The 21,596-nt window shown below is 27.8% G+C and overlaps 1 protein-coding gene and 1 pseudogene across 5 annotated transcripts in view; one reads left to right on the forward strand and one right to left on the reverse strand.

Moving 5' to 3' along the window:
* Nucleotides 1-21,596, forward strand: part of LOC132950428 (uncharacterized) — a 180,790-nt gene that overhangs the window by 104,811 nt on the left and 54,383 nt on the right. The window lies entirely within an intron of this gene.
* Nucleotides 4,900-15,038, reverse strand: LOC132950431 (farnesol dehydrogenase-like; annotated as a pseudogene).

The raw sequence follows: 21,596 nt of genomic DNA on the forward strand, positions 1-21,596 counted from the left end.
TTATAAATTAAACATATAAAAAAAAAAACCTAAATAGTTAGTAAATTCACGCTGAAGTGCCTTCGCTGGTTGGTTCTTCCCTCAAGATGCTCAAGCTACTACGTATATTATAATTTTAACGAAAACATCATTTATGCTTATTGTACTTTTTTTTTATGTACAGATTGTACTAAACTCTAGATTAAAAATAAAAATAAAATAAAAAAAATATTATATCTTATCTTGTATATTTTAGTATCGTATTTTTTCTGTTCTCCAGATTTTATATTTTGCTTTGTGTTCCGTAGTTTTGTTGTAATTTATTGCTAAAATATTGTATGTGAATAATTGTATAGTTTGTTTTATGTCATTTATTATAGTTAAATTTCAAAATTACTCTAGATGTCCCTGCATTTCTGCATTTCTGCATTTCTGCATTATTACATTTCTGCATTTCCACGGATTCCGAGAAAATGTAATTAAATCAAAAAACATAAAAAGCTTTTTTTATAATCAATTCAAAATGTATCATAATACTATCTCATACAAAAACCCAAAAATAATAACTGAAATATATATGAAAATCTAGAATTCTATGTTTGAAACCTATGTTTGAAACTAAATTAATAGTTCAAGTATATTGTATCATTCAATATTAATTTGCCCTCGACAAAATGTTGATACGTTTCACTATAGGTCTAATTGAAACCTTTAAAACCTAAAAAACTAATTGAAATGCAATTTTTTAAATATAATTACAGTAGGTACTATTATTATATATTTTATAAAGCCGTGCATTGGAAATAATATTATATTTACGTAATTCATAATTGATTTAGTTGATACTTAAATAATAAATACATAAAATAATATAAATATATTAATTATTATTAGTTAAAGATTCAATTTTACAAATTCTAGTCAAGAGGATGCTACCCATGCATTTGGGGTCCTCTTAATATTTTATATGTTTTACAAATAAATCAAAAAAATATTTTATTCTACTTACGTTTATGTTTTGTGAAAAAAATAAAATATTTACAATCGTATCAACTACTTCTGTGGCTTTCAATTTTGGAACTTCCGTTTCAGAGGTCCCTGCAGACAATTCCACGTCAATTAGTCCAGTACCGAGAATCTAAAATTGAAAAGGACAAAAAAGCTATGAATATGTCCAAGAGCCGTGAAATATAAATATGTTTTGAAACACCTAAATTAAACGTTCATGAAGTTCACTCACGTGTGCTTAGAATGTCAGCAGCTAAAATGCAATTTTATTTAAAATACGCAAAGTAAAGTGAAATACAAAATTTTAAAACCGAGTAAAAAATACCATGACCCTGATTGGAAAGTTTTGCAGTATATTATGATATTATACTATATATATAGTATAAATTATATATTATTAAATAGTATAGTAATATTATAAGGACTTGCATTTTATAACTTCAATAAATGTACCCATCTTATACGTCATATAGTATTCGTATAGATTGCATAAGCGGATTTATTCAATAACTAGGTATTTATAATAATTGAAACTCCAAATAGGAAATATTACCTGCTATTAATATTTATGATGTCTTACCATTTTCATAATATTTTCATTCATGATTGTCACTGCTTCTTTGCCATAGTTACAAATCTACGGCCTAAGACGTTCGTATCAAACATTCAAACATTTCAAACATCGTTTTCCAATCACTTATGTCTCCGTTATACATAAAGAAAATATAAATAATTAATAATAATTTAAATACATATAGTAATTAATTTTTTTCACATTGATAATCTTACCTATACAATTACTGAATTCAAAGACAGTTTACAAAACACGATATTGCGTATCGTGATTCGTGATTCGTGGTATAAGTATTAAGTACCCACCACGACTTTGATCCTATCTCATAACTTTTAAAAATTGTAAAAATATTAATTATTACATCATGTATATTTTTTAATTCAAGCATCATCATAGGCATTTTATATCATCGTCGTTTTACTGTTTTGTACTAAGCATTACTAGCACAAATAAAGTAAATCATAATCCCCACACACAAATAATATGAATTTATATTGAAGAATAAAATGAAGCGTAGATAGGTACCCAACAAATCGGTGCATTTCAAAACTGCACCATCATTATTAACTAGAACCTCAACACATTTCAGTATCGTTTTTTATCCATTCAAAAGCATAAAGTATATTTTTTTTTAGACGTAAGTTATGAAAATGTTATGGAATACGGTTGAGTCACCGGTCAATACATTTTTTGCTTGACTCTCGAAAACACACAGTTAAAACGATTTATTAATTCCGATCTACTATCATACAACCTATTAATAATATTTTTTACTAAAACAAATAACTTCATTTAGTAAATTTTCGATTTACAATATCAAATCCAACAACGATAATTTCTCTTTTAACCAGCAATCTACTGATTGCGACTCCACCTACAAATGCAGCGTCTATGACTATACAGCAACTGTTCCTACCCACTTTTCCGTTTCGTAATTGAATTTATTGTTACTTTTGAGTATAACAGCTGTAGTCTGCAGTAAGGGAATTATAACTCACTAGAAACGTCTGAGTTCGTAACAATTTATGTGGAAAAATTAATCTGTAGAGAAAATTTAAAATACTAAAATAAAAATATAGTCATAAAAATAGAAATAGAATATTTTTAGTATTGAATATACCAGATGTAGTCTGTAACTCGATATAAGCATCTATGTTCGTATCAATTTATATTGTAAAATTAATCTGTAGGAAAATTTAAAAAATCAATATTTTTTATGAATTTTATTATTTAACTAAAATAAAAACATATTCATTAATTAAAACATAAATATACCTAATATCCGATACCTGGTTAAATGTTGAAATAGACGAGAATTTATTTTATCTTATTCCTTTTGTTTTTTATTACAATTAAATACATAGAAAGTTATTCATTGATCGTTAAATAAATTCATGAGAATATTTATTCTATTACATTTTTACGAAAAACATAACAAACCCTTAAAGTTAGAAATAATAAAAGTAAAAAAATAATAATTAAGGGGTTTTCCAATTTTTCAAAATTCTATAAGATTTGAAAATTATATTTTAAATTTTAGTTATTGTCTTAATTGTTATACTTTTCCACTAATCTACAGCTCGATGCCTATTAAGGGGGAGGTATTATATCAACAAAAATGACTTCACTGGGAAAATTCTCAAGCCCTGTAGAATAGTTGATTTCGTTAGTTTTTTTTTATTTAAAAGAAGAGATAATTTTTCAGGGTCAGATCAAAGGCCAAATTTTCTTTTACTTTAAATAGTGGTAGAAAAATGCGTTTGAACAAGAACAAAATATATTGTGCGTTATTCAAATGCATATTTTAGCATCTAGCTGTAATTATAATTTTGAAAATCGGGCTTTGATCCGACCTGCAAAATGTTCTCTTCTTTAAAATAAAAAAAAATTAACAAAATCCGACTATTTTACGGGGCGTTAGAATTTTTCCTGTAATAGGTACATGTTTTTGTACTAAAAAACGCACCGGATCCGACGCCCTTAATCTATTACGATGAGCTGAATACATAGTTAAATAATTTAAATACATAGGTATACATATATCTAAGTTATTTATATCCAAGCTACTTAACCTTTTTAAAAAACATGGAAAACAAATTAAACATTTGGTCATCGGATAAATTAATTCTGACAATAATAACTACTGCAGGCTATCGTAAATTACACTTGCCTAAGCTAGGTTCAATAAACATTATTAAAACTACCTATCATAAATCTCTCAACATAATTATAGTCTTAAGCGAGAATGAATGATGATCGTGTTTTTTTTTTAAGTTCATATAGACGTAAGGCTAATATTATGCTAACGATGTTTGACTACCATAGCAGTATTTACATATAGTTTCGCGGGATCCATGTCGATGTAGGTAAAACATTATAGTTACGGATGTCGGGCGCCTAAGATATATTGTATATTTATATTTAAGACTTTAAGAGAAGTATAAGTCCACAACAGTTATTACGGACTGCGTTTTTCGTTTACCCTTTATTATATATTATTACTCTCAATGACGGATAAGTTTGTTAAAAAGTTATACTCTTGGTTGGATTAAAAATACCATCAAGTAAAACTGCAGACTCGCAGTGTTTAATTTGTGCTCGACCCTATAGTCCAGCAGCGTACGTCTCTAATTAATTACATATCACTATATTAGTATTCAGTACTTATTGGAAATTTTGATGGTATATTATTGTGCACACAGTGCATTGGGATTACTGTGATGTTTTGTTAATGACAGTTAAACGTACCTTTTTAGTTCATTTTTAGGGACCGCCTTATAATGTTAATCAGAAAGTATAATTGTTGAAAAAAATGAACTTCGGTAGTTAAACATTAAAATTATTGGTACGTATAATTTAAAACAAAAATCTACATCTTCAATAATTTAACAATAAATTATTTTACCGGGTATACAATAGTCAGACTATGTAGGTACCTTCATACATATTTATAAATTTATATATTTTAACCATATAATTATTCAACTGAGTGCATTTGCGAACAATATTGGGTTTGTTTTATGTTTCATTCATATAATATATTATTATGTACAACATTTCAACAAACCAAAATATATATGAAATTGCAAGAGTGTCAATTATTTATGAACACTGATGGCCAAGTCGTCCAAGTGGAATAAATATAAATTAAAAAAAAAACAATACGTCATAATATGCATGTATGCATAATATATTTCACATAAAAATACAGTATACACTGTACACAATTTAACATTATTGAATTTGTGCAATGTGATAACATTGTGAATTCACGTGTATATAACATTTTATAATATATGCTGACACGTTTAAGATTCAGAGGTATATATATATGCCATTTTTAAGCGGATAACAAAAATATATGTTTATGTTCTATGACCGGGGTAGATGAAGAATGTAGGTACCTATAATGGGTTTTACAATTCTTTTTTTAACGAAGAATTGATCACATCTTTTTCACATACGATTTCACAAATTTTAACACATTACCTATTTATAATATGTTTAACGTTATTATTAACTTACCAAAATAAGTGGTATCTATCTACGTTATAATACGTTTTTTTTCTTTGTTTCACAAGAATCTTACGGTGTTACAATTTCGTCTCACCAACCGATTTCAAATGAAATAACATTATATCGACGGGATAAAAAAACTGTTTACTGTATTATAAAGGATGATGCCTTTATTTGTTTTACGTATAACAGGAAAAAAATTCTCTGGTGCTTTTTATTTGTAGATTTAGGCCCAGATGTATCATATGTATGCATAATATATCAAATGCTCAATAAATATATTTTCAATGCAAAACGAGTGATCTACGCGTGAGTCACCGTCAGTACTCTACTACAGCCCATCCTTTTAAATAGTTTTAGTTTTAAACCTTTACAAATAATACTTCAGCTGTAGCGGCCTGAATCCGCTTGATCTCTGAAGTACACGCGGGTTTATTGATCCGATTCCAACTTAACTTAAATAGCGATTATTTGTGGTATAATTGAGTATATAGGTGCAAACAATTATTAACAAAACTATACTGTAGAATATTGAATAGCTTCCGATACTATAACACTTTTTCCATAAATGTAAATTGTTTATTTTGTTTAATATGATGTACCCGTTACAACATATTTTAATTAATTGTAATCAAATTACCATATAAATGTATGAATAATTTATTTAAAAATAATCACAATAAGATATTATTATATTTCATGGGAGAATATCAGTTAAGTGTCTAATACAATTATTTTTTCCCCTGTGGATAAACTCCAAGTCTAACCATACATGACAGACGATATTATATTTTTATGAACTGTTAACGATATGTGCCATGTTATCAATTGATGGTCTTAAAATTATTTCAGCAACCTGAAACATATCAAACATATAAATAAATATGTCTATAAATGTATATCAAGTTATATATGGGTAGGTATTTGGCATATATATAATAGTATAATACTAATGTTATTACTTATAATTATTATTATCGGGTACACGCCTCATTAAGGAAACATTGTTCCAAGTATGTGCGACCCAATGTTTAAACCAAAGAGAAATATTATTCGGGAAATACCTACATGGTTATATCTTATAATAATTTCATAGGTTTTTTCGGAAACACTCAAATATTTATACATTTCAGACTTACGTTAACACGTTTAGGTGCACTTAATGCATATAACATGGCGTCAGCAATATCAATTGTTTGCAATGTTGCATTATCTTCAACTTTATCTAAGTTGAATTTTGCGATCATTTTAGTATCAACAAATCCCGGGCTGATACTCTGATGTTAAAAAAAAAAACACAAAATAATTTCATTAAAACTATGTAAGTACAAAATATAATAAATCCTAAACGGATATAATCATTGAATGTGATAATTTATTGTATATTTAATATTCATGTAAAATTATTATGCAATAATAATACAAATTTGCATGGCTTGAAACCGTTATTAATTTAATCGGTTAGATAAATTAAACATAATATTATTATAGTTCATACGTAACGGTAGTCAGTATTTATAAATACCGGTAATCGGTTCTTAACCGGTTAAAACATATTACGTTATTATAACGTTTTATGTTAGCTGAAAAATGGTCACAGTAACCGGTAACCGATAACCGGGGGTAAAAATAGGTTTATAATAACGGTAACCGATTATAGGTTCCCCAAAATTCCGGGAAATTACCGGTTTTTGGTAAAAACCGGTAACCGGTTTCAAGCCCTGCAAATTTGTATAAAAAACGTAGAAAAAATTAAAATAAAACAATTTTAAAACTGATCTGACATAATTAGATATCTTTTAGAATAAAAACGGCACCAATTTAATAGTAATATTGTAATGACTTTTAACTATAAAAATAAGAATTTCTGATATTATCGAAAAATCAAACTGTGGTTGTGCATTTAAAAAAAAAATAAAATAAGTAAGTACCTACCTACCAGCCACCAGGCACTCATATAAAATAACTAGGTTAGGTAAGGTTAGGTATTTTAATATAAAAATCAACTTATGTCTTATTTCATTGATAAACATAATATTACAATCACAATTTTTCTATATTATTTAAAAAATGAATACATTTAGTACCGTCACTCCGATAGGTAGATTTTCCATGCTCATAAACTCTCTTAAGTATTCTGTAAGCGCAGTGACGCTAAACTTAGTAGAACCATAAACTGAAAAATCTTTCATTCGAGACATTATGTAATGACCGGTTATACTAAAAATAAAAAAAAACAGTTGCTGAGTAAATATTTATTATTTAGATAAATAAACTAATTTAATGTTTAACGAGAAATGTTTCAAAATTATTATGAAGGTATATAAAACAATATTTTCTTCAAAATATTCAAGATATCAAATATATTATTATACATTGTAAGTGCAGGTATATTGTATACAGATTATAATATTTTTCATTGACTATAATATTAATTGTAATACCTAAATAATACACGGCGCACGATATTATGTGTTAGACAATATTTTTTTCAGGTAAAATATTGTACTTTAAAATTAAAATATTATCAGTTATAACGTGTTACAATGAGGCTTAAAAACCAAGATTAATGTGTAATTATTTTAATTACTTATAAATTTGTAGTTTGAAACTTGTATCTATTTCACGATTAGTGCATGGCAAAAAAAAAAGAAAATTTTAAGATTTCGTATAATTTGTAAATAATTTGAATTTTAAATATTTTTTACTACCTATTTTATGATAAAAACTAAACAAAAGGTTCGATACTGCTAAGTATATGGAAATTTAAATGTATGAAAACAATTAATTTAAATAATCTGTTGGTTGTAGTCGGATTTTAACATAGATTTTTTAATTTTAATTCACAATACGTAATACAATTGTATTTATTTATTTTCATTGTTTGATCTAAAGCTTCGACCAAAAATCGTTACACTGTGTTAGGTAGGTATTTATATTTATCATTCAAATCACATGTATAATTTTGAATATTTAAATTTAACACTAAACGTATTTATCTATTGGTAAACTTTATTTAAGGTCTCAGCTACTTCCAGCAGTCCCAGGAGTTTAGTTACATCTTACATATCAACTATTAAAAATATAATATTTCGTTTAACGCCTACCTGTTAACGTTTATTATGTGACCTTCTTTAATTTCGTTTTCCTTCATAATTTTAATAGCTTCTCTACAGCAAATGTGTAGACCCAAGACATTCGTATCAAACATAAGTTTCCAATCATTTGTGTCGCCTAGAACAAAATTTGACAAAATTTAACAATATTACATTTGTTATGCGCCTGCAATAAATTTAATCTAGATAATGATAATACTTTATGATCTAATTAACCTGTTACACTTTACACATAGGATTTTTCATTACATTTTTACTCATTTTTAACGATCGTAATTATAATGAAATAATAACAGCTCAACAATTATTATAAAATAAACTAACATTTCAAGAACCGGCCGTGCATGAGACTTATTTTTTTTATTACAACTTATGAACTGTATCGCTTGAATAAATTTGAAATAAATTTCGGATCTAAAGGGGGAAATATAAAAAACCGAATTTTACCATCGCATAAATATTTAATGCTGGTCAAATAGTTTCTATCGATTTATTAAAAATGATTAAATTTCACAACATTGGCAAAGCAGGTGTTTGGGATAAATTATTAATGAAACGTGTTTCTTCAAATGTAATAATAATAATTTATACCAACACATCTACCTAAGACGTCCTTCTGAAAGATATAGGTTTAGAAGTTTATATAGTTGATTACAATTAATGCGATTGAACTGACTGAACCTATGCATAAAAGTATTATGTACAATATTGCATATAATAATTATTAATCATAGGGGAATGACTCGAAAAATTACAATAAATAATTATTAACACACACTGGCACTGTGGTGGCATTGCGATTATAATTATAATAAAGTACCTACCTATAAATACTGAACAATAAGTATACAATATCTGACAGAATATTATACAAATCTGTGATGGACTGTTTTATGTTTACACAACCATTAAATCATCACGAGGATGGTTGTGTTTATAAAATGGTATATAGTGAGTAAAATGAAACTAAAACAGTAAAATATTATACAAATCAAATAATATGTCGAATGTTGATGTATTGCAAAAGTTTCATAGTATAGACCGATCGTATCCGAATGTCGAATACTGATACTACAGTTTAAAAATAATTGTCTGTTGAACAATGGATAACCAAATGAGTTAGAAAAATAATAGATATGTATAGAGTATAGACGTTGAAAGTTAATTTCAAAGTTGCTATAACACAGGTCAATTTACAAATATAATCTTAATTTCTATTTTTTTTTTATCTTAACCCTATTTTGAGTTGCACATTCTTTTATTTATTTTATAAAACAATATTTTTTTAAATATTTACATACATTATTGAATACTAAACTAATGCTCTAAATTTACCTAAATAATACTATATCTATATTATATTGTCCGTATAGATTTAAAATATTAATCTATAATAAAATACCTATGTTGACATTTCAATATAAATGTCAATATAATATTTACGTAACTATATTGACATTATTAAAATGGGAAAAAAATACGAAAAAAATAATCTTTTGGATTAAAATTTTTATAAAAATATTTTTTATAGAGGTAGTATAGAAGAGGTAGTTAAATATGTATAATATATGTCATACCTAATGATATTATCTTGCACTCTGCTCTTATTTAGTTTAAATTTATATTAATAATATTTTGTTTTTATTATTATTAATCATGATACAAATTCAACTACTAAATTTATTATTAGCTTACAAAAATAAAAATTACAGTGAAACTTACATATAACAAACTAACATTTAATAACAACATTTTCTGTCTAACGAAATATTTTTGAGAACCAAATCAAATTAGAACCAAATGTATTTAATAATATTCAACGAAATTCTTTATAATATGAATTGCTTTTGTTGCCCGCGAGACTCCGTAGTATTGTATAGTCTTACTATATACCTATGTCGCATAAGTGTAAATACAATATACCTAGTATTTAAATTAAGTTGTATATTATGTTAATTTTTTTTTAAATGAAAGTATCTTTTTAGAATTGTCATCTTGTGGGTTCAGTACTTCGTATAGGTTGTTTGAAGTTTATAGATTTGATCTAATATTTTAGGCGTGGTTTCGACTGTTATAGAAAGAAGGCGTTTTACTGATAAAGGTTCTCCACAGGTTTTGCACAATACTGGATTATCTCTTCTCATAAGATGGCCGTGACACATCTTGGAGTGCCAGTTAGTCGTAGTTAGTTATTCGTATAGTCTGTTGATAATTACTTCATCTTTACGATCAAACGATTAGGGTTTAAGCCAGTATTCGACTGTGCGTGTTTATAATTTCCCTTAGTTTATTATTCCCTATGTGCGCCTTTCAAATTCCCACATGGTAGTTCAATTAGAGTGGAATAAGAACGTATTCCCGTGTTTGCATTGCTTATTGATGTGGCTATAGTCCACTTGGCTATCGTCTATAGACCACTTCGTTTCCTACAATGCCACAATGACCGGGTATGTCCATAAAAACGTATGTTCTTCATATCTTGCTACAATTCTTACTCTTGAGATGATGTTATCTATTTTAATTGCTTAGAGTGCTTGAATGAAAATTATATTTTAGACTGTTAAGTTCACTCAGTGAATCCGGAATCCGTACAAATATAAATTGTGGGGTTAGGCAACTGCAAAGTGGCTATCTGGACGATTTTATTGGAAAAATTCAAAATAGCAAATTTGTAAATCTGATTATAAGAAAAATTTTGATGGTAAAAAAATGTATCTAAGTCAATTAGTTTATATTTTAGAATTTTTTTAAATATCAATATTTTTTTGAGTAAATTAATTTAGAACGTAATAACTTTTTTCAAAATATTATTTTTGGAATTTCCTGACATGAGTATATTTCTTAAATTATTTACTAATCATAACATTTTCACAATTTTTGTCATACGTTTGAGTAGCATATTTTATTTATTTTGTCAGGTCTGTTACACGCTGTATAATTTTGGGTTTTCCGGATTTGATAAAACTGTAGCTATGTAGTTGAGAGACAATTTAATTCTACGAAAGTAAAGAGGCGGTAATTCTCTAGAAATGCATAGAATGCTTGAAATTAGGTCACTACAAAATGCTCCAAAGTTAGGTTCAAACCGCCATAATGCATTGTGTTCAGTTTTTTTTTAGAATGTTAGTATTTGCACTGCTATAACAAATTGATCCGTAGTTCATTTTAGATATAACAAGATATAGGTAGGTATCAACTATCTATATAGATTCATCAAAACAGTGGTTTCCGCACCCCCAGTCGAGAATCGAGATGGCTTAATAATAATTAATTATAAGCTTAATAATCATTTATATATAATTATAAGTATCTACATTGTTTAAAAAAAATCATCGGAAGTGTAACGTTAGCAATTATATAAATATTAAATATACTTATTTAAAGCGTTACAAAATAAATTGAAATTTGAAACATACAATATCCAAAAGCCAACAAAGGTATAGATGGATGTATCTATACCTATAAAAGCTACGTATAGTGTAAAATTATTTGAAAACCATTCATACAATTGTATTAATATCTATAAAATACACATTTTATACCTGATTTATTTACATAATATTAACACTATTAAAACTTACCTAATACATCAGTTAGCTTCAAAACTCCAGCATTATTAATTAAAACATCTATAGATTTGAATGTATTTTTACCCACCCAAAAGCATCTAAAATATTTTTTTCCGAACATAAGTCAACGTTTACGTAATGAAAATTGTCTTTTAATTCATTTTTCAATTCCTGCAAAACCAAACCAGTCACAATTTATTAAACTGAAAGTTTCTTACTTAACATTTTTAAGACTATAAAATTTAAATGAAATATAAAACAAAAAAATATTTTTTTCAATTTACCATTCAAATACATATATTTTTACTTTAAACCAATGAAATAATTAAAAATGTAATTTTTATTTGATTTACAACAAATTTGCTACATACCTGTAATTTATATTCGTTTCTAGCAAATCCAACAACAATCATTCCATTTTTAACTAATTTCCTACATATTGCTTCTCCAATACCAAAAGATGCACCAGTCACTACAGCAACTTTTCCAACCCACTTGTCCATTTTCAAATAGGTATTAACTATGACGAGTTTTGTGCAGAAGAATATTGTTTCTAATAACAGGTATAGATTATAAAATAACTGTATATATATTATATACTTCGAGTCTACCTGAGATATAATAGGTATAGTTGAAAATATAATTAATATAAGACTACACATACCGCATAGGTATTAATTATCCAAATCATATACTTTATCATTGCGAATATAAATCATGCGAAGATTGAGTATTTCTGTAACAGAGTCATAAGGTCACTTATATAGGTGTATATTATAAACTCGAATCAAATGCTCTCTATGATTACTGAATTAATAAATATATTACACTAATATAGTAATATTGTACTGTTTATTTTTTTTTCTTTTGTCGATCCATATTTCTAGTTCAACACGTAGAATTATTACAGGATGTCCATCAATATCAATATACCTTATCAATCAATACAATATTATATTATATTATGATATGCATTGTCACTTTTGCTAAACCACATGATAATTTATGAATGTATCATATTAAAATAAAAATTATATCATATTTTATTCGTATATTACTAAATGGTATTCACTACCATATTTTTATGATATAGGTAGGTATATATTATACTAGCTGAATTACCCGGCGTTGTCCGGGAAAAAAATTGTGATTGTTCAATCCTTTTGGGTGTATATTATATTATATTTTAATGTGTGGCCACCCGACCGGTGTTGTTCGTAATATTTGCTTGTGATTACCCGAGCAGTATATTATCAGGTAGGCCAGTTACCTGCAATAGATCGAGGACCCCGTGTGGTATATTCTTGAGTGTATAATTTAACTCTAAAATATCAAAGTTATACCAAGTTTATCGTTTTTACTTAATTCAACATACGGCGGACCAATACAAAATCCTAACCTAACCTAACCGTACTGAAATTTGATGAATAAAAAAAAAACAAACATTCGTGTCATTGTGTGTATAGATAAAGGAGAAAAATAAAAAGTAAAAATAAGAAAAAACAATGCAAAAATTGGTCCACCAAAACCGTGATTTAATCTTCAGACTCTCTGTACTGAAATACATTGAAACGCCTGCACTAGGCCAACAGGCATTAACGGTTATTATTATTGTTATTAAAACCAATAGCAACTATATTTTACATACAAACATTTCCATCGTGAATCTCAAAATCCCTGTTATTTGTGGCTTGTGCATCTCTCCGGTTCGGACCTCTAATTTAACCTTTTTAAATTAGCCTATCATCTTCCCAGAGGTCTAATCTATCTCTGTACCAAATGTCATCGCAATCGGATGAACGGTTTAAGAATGCATAAAGGACACACACACACACACACAGACACACACAAACAATCATTTTTATCTCTCTCTATATATATATAGATAAACGAAGGTGATGCGAAAATGAAAGAATTTTTTTTGACATAGATATGTTTTTGGACTGGGTACAACTTTTTGTAACGCTTTGGTTATTGCCATAGAAACGCAAATCAACAATAAAAATAAAACAAAAAAATGTAATTAAATTAAACTAAATGTATCATGTTACTATAGATATTTTTCCAGTGCACTATACCCAAAAACATATCTATAGTTCCTCAATTTACCTTGCAGAGGAAAAATATCTATCGGCATGATACTTATAATAGGTATGTAATATATATTTTATAAACGATTTTTTTCAACTGCTCTTAGGTAATATACTGTGGTTATATAATATGATTTAATGAAATCGTGACGATTCCTAGAAACTATAACAATATTTAATGAATAACATTGAAATAATATACAACCACCTGAATATAAGCAGTGGTGTTTTAAGGACGGCAAATGTAATTGATTACTTTCTAATACTAGATTTTATTGGAAATTCATTATTTATAGGACACTGTGAAGCAAGGATTAAGTAGCTACATAAATTAAATTCAAAAAAATTGAATGACCAAAAAATGGTAGAATCACCCATTATAAAAAAGATAGAAAATAAAATTTTTGTGGGAATGACATATCGATTTTATATTTTATTGCTATTTGACGTTGTATTAGACTTCAAAAATAATGTTGCGCGTGGGCCAGATAGAGAAAACAAATAGTGCGCTGACATCCTCTTAATAAAACTGTGTTTTCCCATATGAGCCGATTAGCTTAATCGGCTCAACAATTGCAGCAGATACAATGACAATATTTTATAAGTTATCATATGGCCATTCCTGGATGACCCATCCGATGTTAACATTCTAATGGTAAACCCAACTATTCGCATTATTACGGATACAATATCATCGTTTCCAACGAACGACAGCTACAAGGACGTTGACCACGCGACTATCCACGACCTAAGAAAGAGAGGCGGGAACGACTCTTGATTCTTATATAGTTATATAAGGAAGTCCGCAGTACAGCGTTTCGAGATGTATAGTAGGTGCCATATATTATGGCCGTCGAGTCCTTTTACACGACTAAATATAATATACTATCTTTAATCGTGGTATAGGTACTATCTTTAACCGTGGTCCTGAACAACGTGACGCGGCATGTAAAATTACATCTACGACTTGTGTTCTGTTCAATAAATAACCATTTCGGTGATTTCACATATTATTATACTGTTGGAAGTCGTCCATAAATAAATTAACAGTTATAACAATCTGGATCACTGGCAGAGCTACACGCAACCACATCCATAATAATAAACCGATTGTTCTGAGGCCGATTTTCGTAAAGCTTTATTTATTGTCATAGAAACGAACATCAACAATTAAAACAAATAAAAAATGTAATTAAATTCCTCACAACATTTTTTGCTGCACTGTACCGCAAAATCATGTCTATGATTTATCGATTTTCCTCACGGTGGAAAAATACCTAATAGCTACTTATTAATATATAATATACGAACGAAATTACTTTACATAATTGTATGTCGTTACGGAACAACATTTTTATCGTTAATATTTTGAAATTTCGAGTATTTTAAATAATAGCATACACATTTTTAATTTCATATTTTAAAACATACTTTCTAAGACTTTGATATGAAAACATTTAATTTAAGATTTAAGATGCTATTTTCCTTCATCAACTCATTTAATAGAACGATTGGTTACCTATATACTATTTATAATATTTTGACGAGAAAAAGGACATAGGATTATGTGCAAAATATTGGTACACTACTTCTTATCGCTCGTCCAAACTTTAAACAATGATAATTACCTAATTAACTACCTTCTCGTCGGAATTCAATTATTGTATGTCATTTATCACAAAAATTCTGTTAAGGTATATGAAACTTAAAATATATGATGTCTTTCAAAATATAAAAAACTTTAAAATAACAACGATAAAACATAAAGCGAAAAATGTTGTCGCAATATAAAATTATGTAAAAAAAAACATTTTTAAAAACTGTTATACTCTTCGACGTAATACATGATTAAAAGAATTACTAAGAAGATATTATTATTATATACACAACAGTTTTGAATTATGAATTTATTATGAAAACAATTTCCAAGTTAATCATGTATTGGTAATAAGTACATACATTTTACACGAAAGTATGAAAATAATGATGTTCGATATCATAAATTCAAAATACCTACTAACAATGGATGTTTATAACTATAATAACCGTAATCGATTAAATAGTAATAGGACTAACGTTTGATAAAATCAAAATGTGTTTTTGGCACACAGCTGTAATAGTAATATACCAATAAAACCCCATGAATATCTACATATTATTTATATTTGTACATCCCTAATAGGTATATTATACTAAGATACTACTGCAGATAGACAAATATTAGTAACTCAGGTCTCTGAGTCAAAATGTCACAACTAACACACGATTATTAATTTTTAGTTTTTACATAATACCTACTGCAATTTATTGTATAGTTATGATAACGTTATCAAACGAAGTTGTTATTTTTTTTGTTCAACGTCATAATATCTCCAATCGAGATCATATATTTGAACATTTACAAACTAAAACTTACGTGGGGTGATCAATAAAAAATCGCTCGACCTCAATTTCTCTATAGGTACACTAAAAATAAAATATTTTACTATAGAATGAGATATCAATGTGAAATTTGGCTCTAGACCAAAATATAGTTTCAGAGGCAATGTATTTCTAAATATTATCTTGAATTATCACTTCTCCTTCATTTCACATAGATACCCGAATACAACGATCACGGTAATAGCCATCTGAACGTACTATAGATACTTTATCACTTTATTTCCAAATCATTGACACGTAACTATTGAAAGATTTGTTAAAAGGTTATTCTTCCAGTCTCTTTCCTGATATATGATAAGCACTTAATCAAACGCAATAGTCACAAATCCCAGTCAAGTATCACTATATGTAGACAAACGATCAAATGAACATTATTTCAGACAAAAATAATGAGTCCAACAAACAATGTTTCCTTCAACGAAATGTCTTGTAAATAATGCCAAATGTTGACATCATCAAACGAATTGAAAAATTACCAAACAACTTTGTATTAATAATGCAAGTAGCTAACTAACTTATTTGTTAGAAGTGGATGTTAAATGTTTATATTTACTTCACAAAATGAAATCATTTTAAAAAGTAAAGTAAGTTTTTACCATAATCATATTTTTATTCCTATACAAATACCTAAAAGTTTCGGTAATTGGAGTATTCTTAAATCCCTACTATGTAGGTTTTTTATGCGTCATTTTACAATGCAATTCGTGCTACTTATTACAATATTACCTCATTATAGTTATCACATTTCTAGGACAGTCATCATTCAAATAGAGACACAATCTTAACGCCAATAACGTTATTCAACATCGATAAATATTATTTTTTTAAATGGTTATCTATACATAGTAAACACAACAATTTGACTCATTTCTATATACATACCAAAGATATTTCAAAAGAAGTGTGAAGGTCAAAAATAATGTTAAGAAAATATCAGCTGTTAAATTTTATAGAGCGACTATAGAGTGTACAACTCTAATAGCACAATCAGACGCTTAGTAAACAATGCTTTGATAGGAATAGCAATTAATGCTCTAGACTTATTGTCAAGCACGTCATGTGCAAACAATTATAGATATCTAATACGAAATGTATGTACTAAGGGTTGAGGGGCCAACTGAACGGTTCTCCTCTTTACACACTGTAATAAGATTACGGATTCACGCCTTTATGTAAGTTACTTGATAATTACAAGGTACCAATATCACTACTCACTACAATTTAAAACAAATAACACGATATTAAATACATTAATATTTTTTAGATTCCGAGCGAGGCATGATTGAATATAATGGTTTGAATACGATTTCGGTGTGTGTGTGTGTGCTTTTTTTGTGTATGAAGTCAGTTATTCTAGTAGAAAAATGCTCCGATCATCAACTTTGAATGAGGTCTCTAGTAACAAATTGGATCTGGTTTTTAAATTTGAGGGGATCAAAAGAAGAAATTTCCCAGTCATACTTTTAAAATAATCTTGAAAAACAAAATATAACTATAATTTTTTATAATTTTTTTTTTATATTCTAGCTACTTGTGGTATAGAATTGAGCGTTAATAATATTAAAATTAGTCAAGTTAAGTAGTCATGTACTTCGGAATGAAGAGATCTACACGACTATCGCTCTCTGAAGACATTCCAGTTACTAAGTCATCCCTCCATAAAAGAAAAAAAAACATTTTAAAATAAATGTTGTTCAATGAAAATAATATTATTTATATTAACTTATTTAATGATTTAAATGATTACCTTGCCGGGTATCGTAGTAGCCGAAGCTTACTATAATAAAAAAAAAAACGTTGACTCCTCCTCTCTAATGGATTTCTCTGTTTCCTATCCGTATTTCTTCTTAATATACATTTTTTTTATTAATAAATGTTAGCAATATAAAATAATATCATATAATAATATGCATTTTTGTTTTTTTTATTGTCTATACTCTATAGATATACCGTATTTCATAAGAATATAAGATACCAAGAGTAATTTAGAGCAAATTGTTTGAAATGTTTCATAAAGTTCTATTTTCTTATCTTATACGAGTATAACGTTACAGTTACCCTCTAGGCAATTCGAGTTGTTATATTGACATCAAGTGACTTAATATCCTGTTTCACAGCATAAATATCTGCATCTGAATACCACAAATGCTAAGATAATATTATCACGTTGAAATGTTGAATTCATAATTTGTTCGCTCGTTATAGCGTTCTCTTCGAGGGCAACTCTCATAATTATCATACGGAAAAAAATACTAATTAAAATAGGAAATTATTAAAGTTTTAGGAGAGGCAAATTGTTTAGCTATTTAGAAATTATTATAACCAACTTACCACTTAAATTATGTATACATCTTAGATCAATATAACCATGCACCTATATGTAACCAATTCAACTAAGTAATACAAATTGAAACATCTAAATCTAATTTTGATATTACAATATGTCGTCAGTCTTGTAAGTATTAGTTTCGTACTTAAACAAAACGTTATTAAACGTCGTCTAACGTGCATTTTTTCGGAATCCTAAATGTGCTAAAGTAATATTATAAGGTGGATAATGAATGTAAAACTATTTATAACACAGTCTATTGGTTATAATGTAAATTAATGTAAATTAGGTAACTATTATTTTAGTGACATAATATTATAAATCACACATTTGAACTTCTACATTTTGGATGAATATAGTGTATAATTTATATTTAGCAGAAAATCAATATTTATTCCATAGACACAAACTATATAGGTATCGTCACTTCATTATATATACAATTTACTTAAAAAAACCGTTATAATTTTCTCCTAATCGTTTTTGGGTTATTAGTAAAGTTTATTAGTTGGTTAATTGGGTGATTATCAGGCATAAAAAAAGTCTCAGATAATATAAAAAAATGATTGTGAATGGAGAATCGAAAAGAACTAAACAATTATGAGATAAACAAATAAATTATAATTTTAACTGAACACCTGTGATACTTATGTGATTAAAAATTAAAATTAAAATTTACATTATGGGTTTTTGTTTTATTCGTATTAATTGACTTAAATCAAAGGTAATTTCTGTTAATTTTTGGAAACTCCTCTTCGTCAAATACCTACTAGTCATTTGTTAATATGACGCAAAAGCTAATCAATAATCATCAAATTTCAGAGACCAATAATTACCATTTAATATTTGAACCCATATATTCAATTAAATTAAATATCGAGGAATAATCTATTATTATATTTCCACTGTATCAACTCCAATTTATTCAACTATACGTAAGTGTGTTTTTCAATAACATTTATTTTCATGTCTTGTGTATTTAAATAATAATTATAAATGTAGTATGTACTTAAAACAGATCACGAAGTACGAACATTAGTAAACTATTTTACGGTTATTAAATTTGTACAATTCTACATTTTAATACCCAAGGCTTAAAAAATGAATATAAGGTTTCACATAACAAACTAGTATAATTAAAATGCATGTATTTTGCATAGTCAGAACTAAATTCAACTTAAATTATAACTAATAATTCAAATACCGACAAGCACGTAGCGTATAAAAATATAAGTACCTACCTAACTGCAGGTATAAAACCTGATGTTTATTTTTTAAACTCCATACAAATTATTACTTCAGTAACAATATTACCTACTTCAATAATGTACAACATAATATTAATTACTATTTATATTTAATTTTAATTTGTCCTCAGTGTTCACTGGGGCGTTTATACATTGTTCGCATAAATAAAATAATTAAATTACAGTTGTAATAATTGAATATTATATTCTACAACTAACGAGAACAAATTAGTATTTTGTCTTGCAGCAAGACCACGACCAAAACAGTACTGGTTATACCATGGCCAAGATCAAGATTGATTATACAAAACTATAAGACCAAAACAAGACACTGCAAGACTCTTGTAGACTTGCTAATTTTTTTAAAAATATTTTTCCCCCGAAAAAACCCATTTAGTGAAAGTTAAATCAATTAATTTATAACAAATATAATAAAAAAGCATTATAAAATTTCATCAGTTTTCGACGAAGTGGCGAATCATCGAAAACAGGATTGGAAAAATATTATAGGTACGGTTTAATTATTTTATTTTCCCGAAATCGACTCGGACGTTACGTTCCGAGCACAATAACATAAATAAGTGAACACCTATTCTATCAAAATCGCCTATACAAATTGTTTGTGTCTGTAAATACATTGTTACTTCGAATATAATACTAATAACAGGAAGTAGGAATCAATTATTCTATGTGTCGTTCGAGTGATATTGGCGTGTTGAATTGACCGTATTTATATTTTATACCCTACACCTAAAGGCTGAAACAGTCGTAGTATAATATGTAGTGTTGTTAGATGTTAGTGTACCATTATATTATTATTATACACCAGTATTTATAAATGTAATGTATTGAAAAAAGTACATTTAGTATATTTTAAAATATGGAAGTAAAATTATATCTTAAAGATATTATAAGAAAAACCATAGGAAATTCTAGGAAATGATTTTTTCTGTGGCTTGGTACTTATTTTATAGGATTAAGATCACTCAACCATTCCCACTCCACCTTACCCGTATTTAAGCATAAAACAGCGAGTGTACCACATTGGCACAAGACCATTATGTTATTAACACGGTGTATTATTTAAATTTTAATTTATTGCACTGCTACCGCCAGATACCATTATTATTTTATTATTATTATTCTTACTTCACCACGATCGGTGCGGTTCAAAAAGTAGGTAGGTACAAATTATAATAATATTATAATCTTTTGTGTATATTGTATATTATATAATATAAACACAAGTGTATCTGCAAAATATACAACCAAGGGATCCGTGACGAAAAAAAAAATGGATGTGGTGGTAGTGATATACAACACCCTAACCACCCTTGTTACGCTGTTGCCCGTGCAAGGACCCTCCCTTTTTCTAATCAAGGTGTGGTGAGTTTCCTCAGCACCGTTATCGCTGTTTTTCCAATAATAATTATACAGTTCCGATTAATTTAAAAACGGCCATTATAACGTAAGTAGATCGCCTAATAGTAGGTGTCCGAGAGTTAAAGAATCCTCTTAACTCTAAAGTCTGCGTCTACGCGTTCGAAAGTCCTTTTCAAAATGTCTGCGGGGTGGTGTGTCGAACAGAGGAGAGGGGATAAATAATAATGGCGTGGTGCAGCCGTCGGGTCGAGATTGAAGTTTGCGGAAAATTGATGAAGGTTCGAAAAACGCCATGCGGTTGATACGATCGCACGTGGCGGTTGCAACAACGTAGCATCAACAA

This window comes from Metopolophium dirhodum, chromosome 8, assembly GCF_019925205.1.
Source record: "Metopolophium dirhodum isolate CAU chromosome 8, ASM1992520v1, whole genome shotgun sequence".
NCBI classification, from domain to species: domain Eukaryota; kingdom Metazoa; phylum Arthropoda; class Insecta; order Hemiptera; family Aphididae; genus Metopolophium; species Metopolophium dirhodum.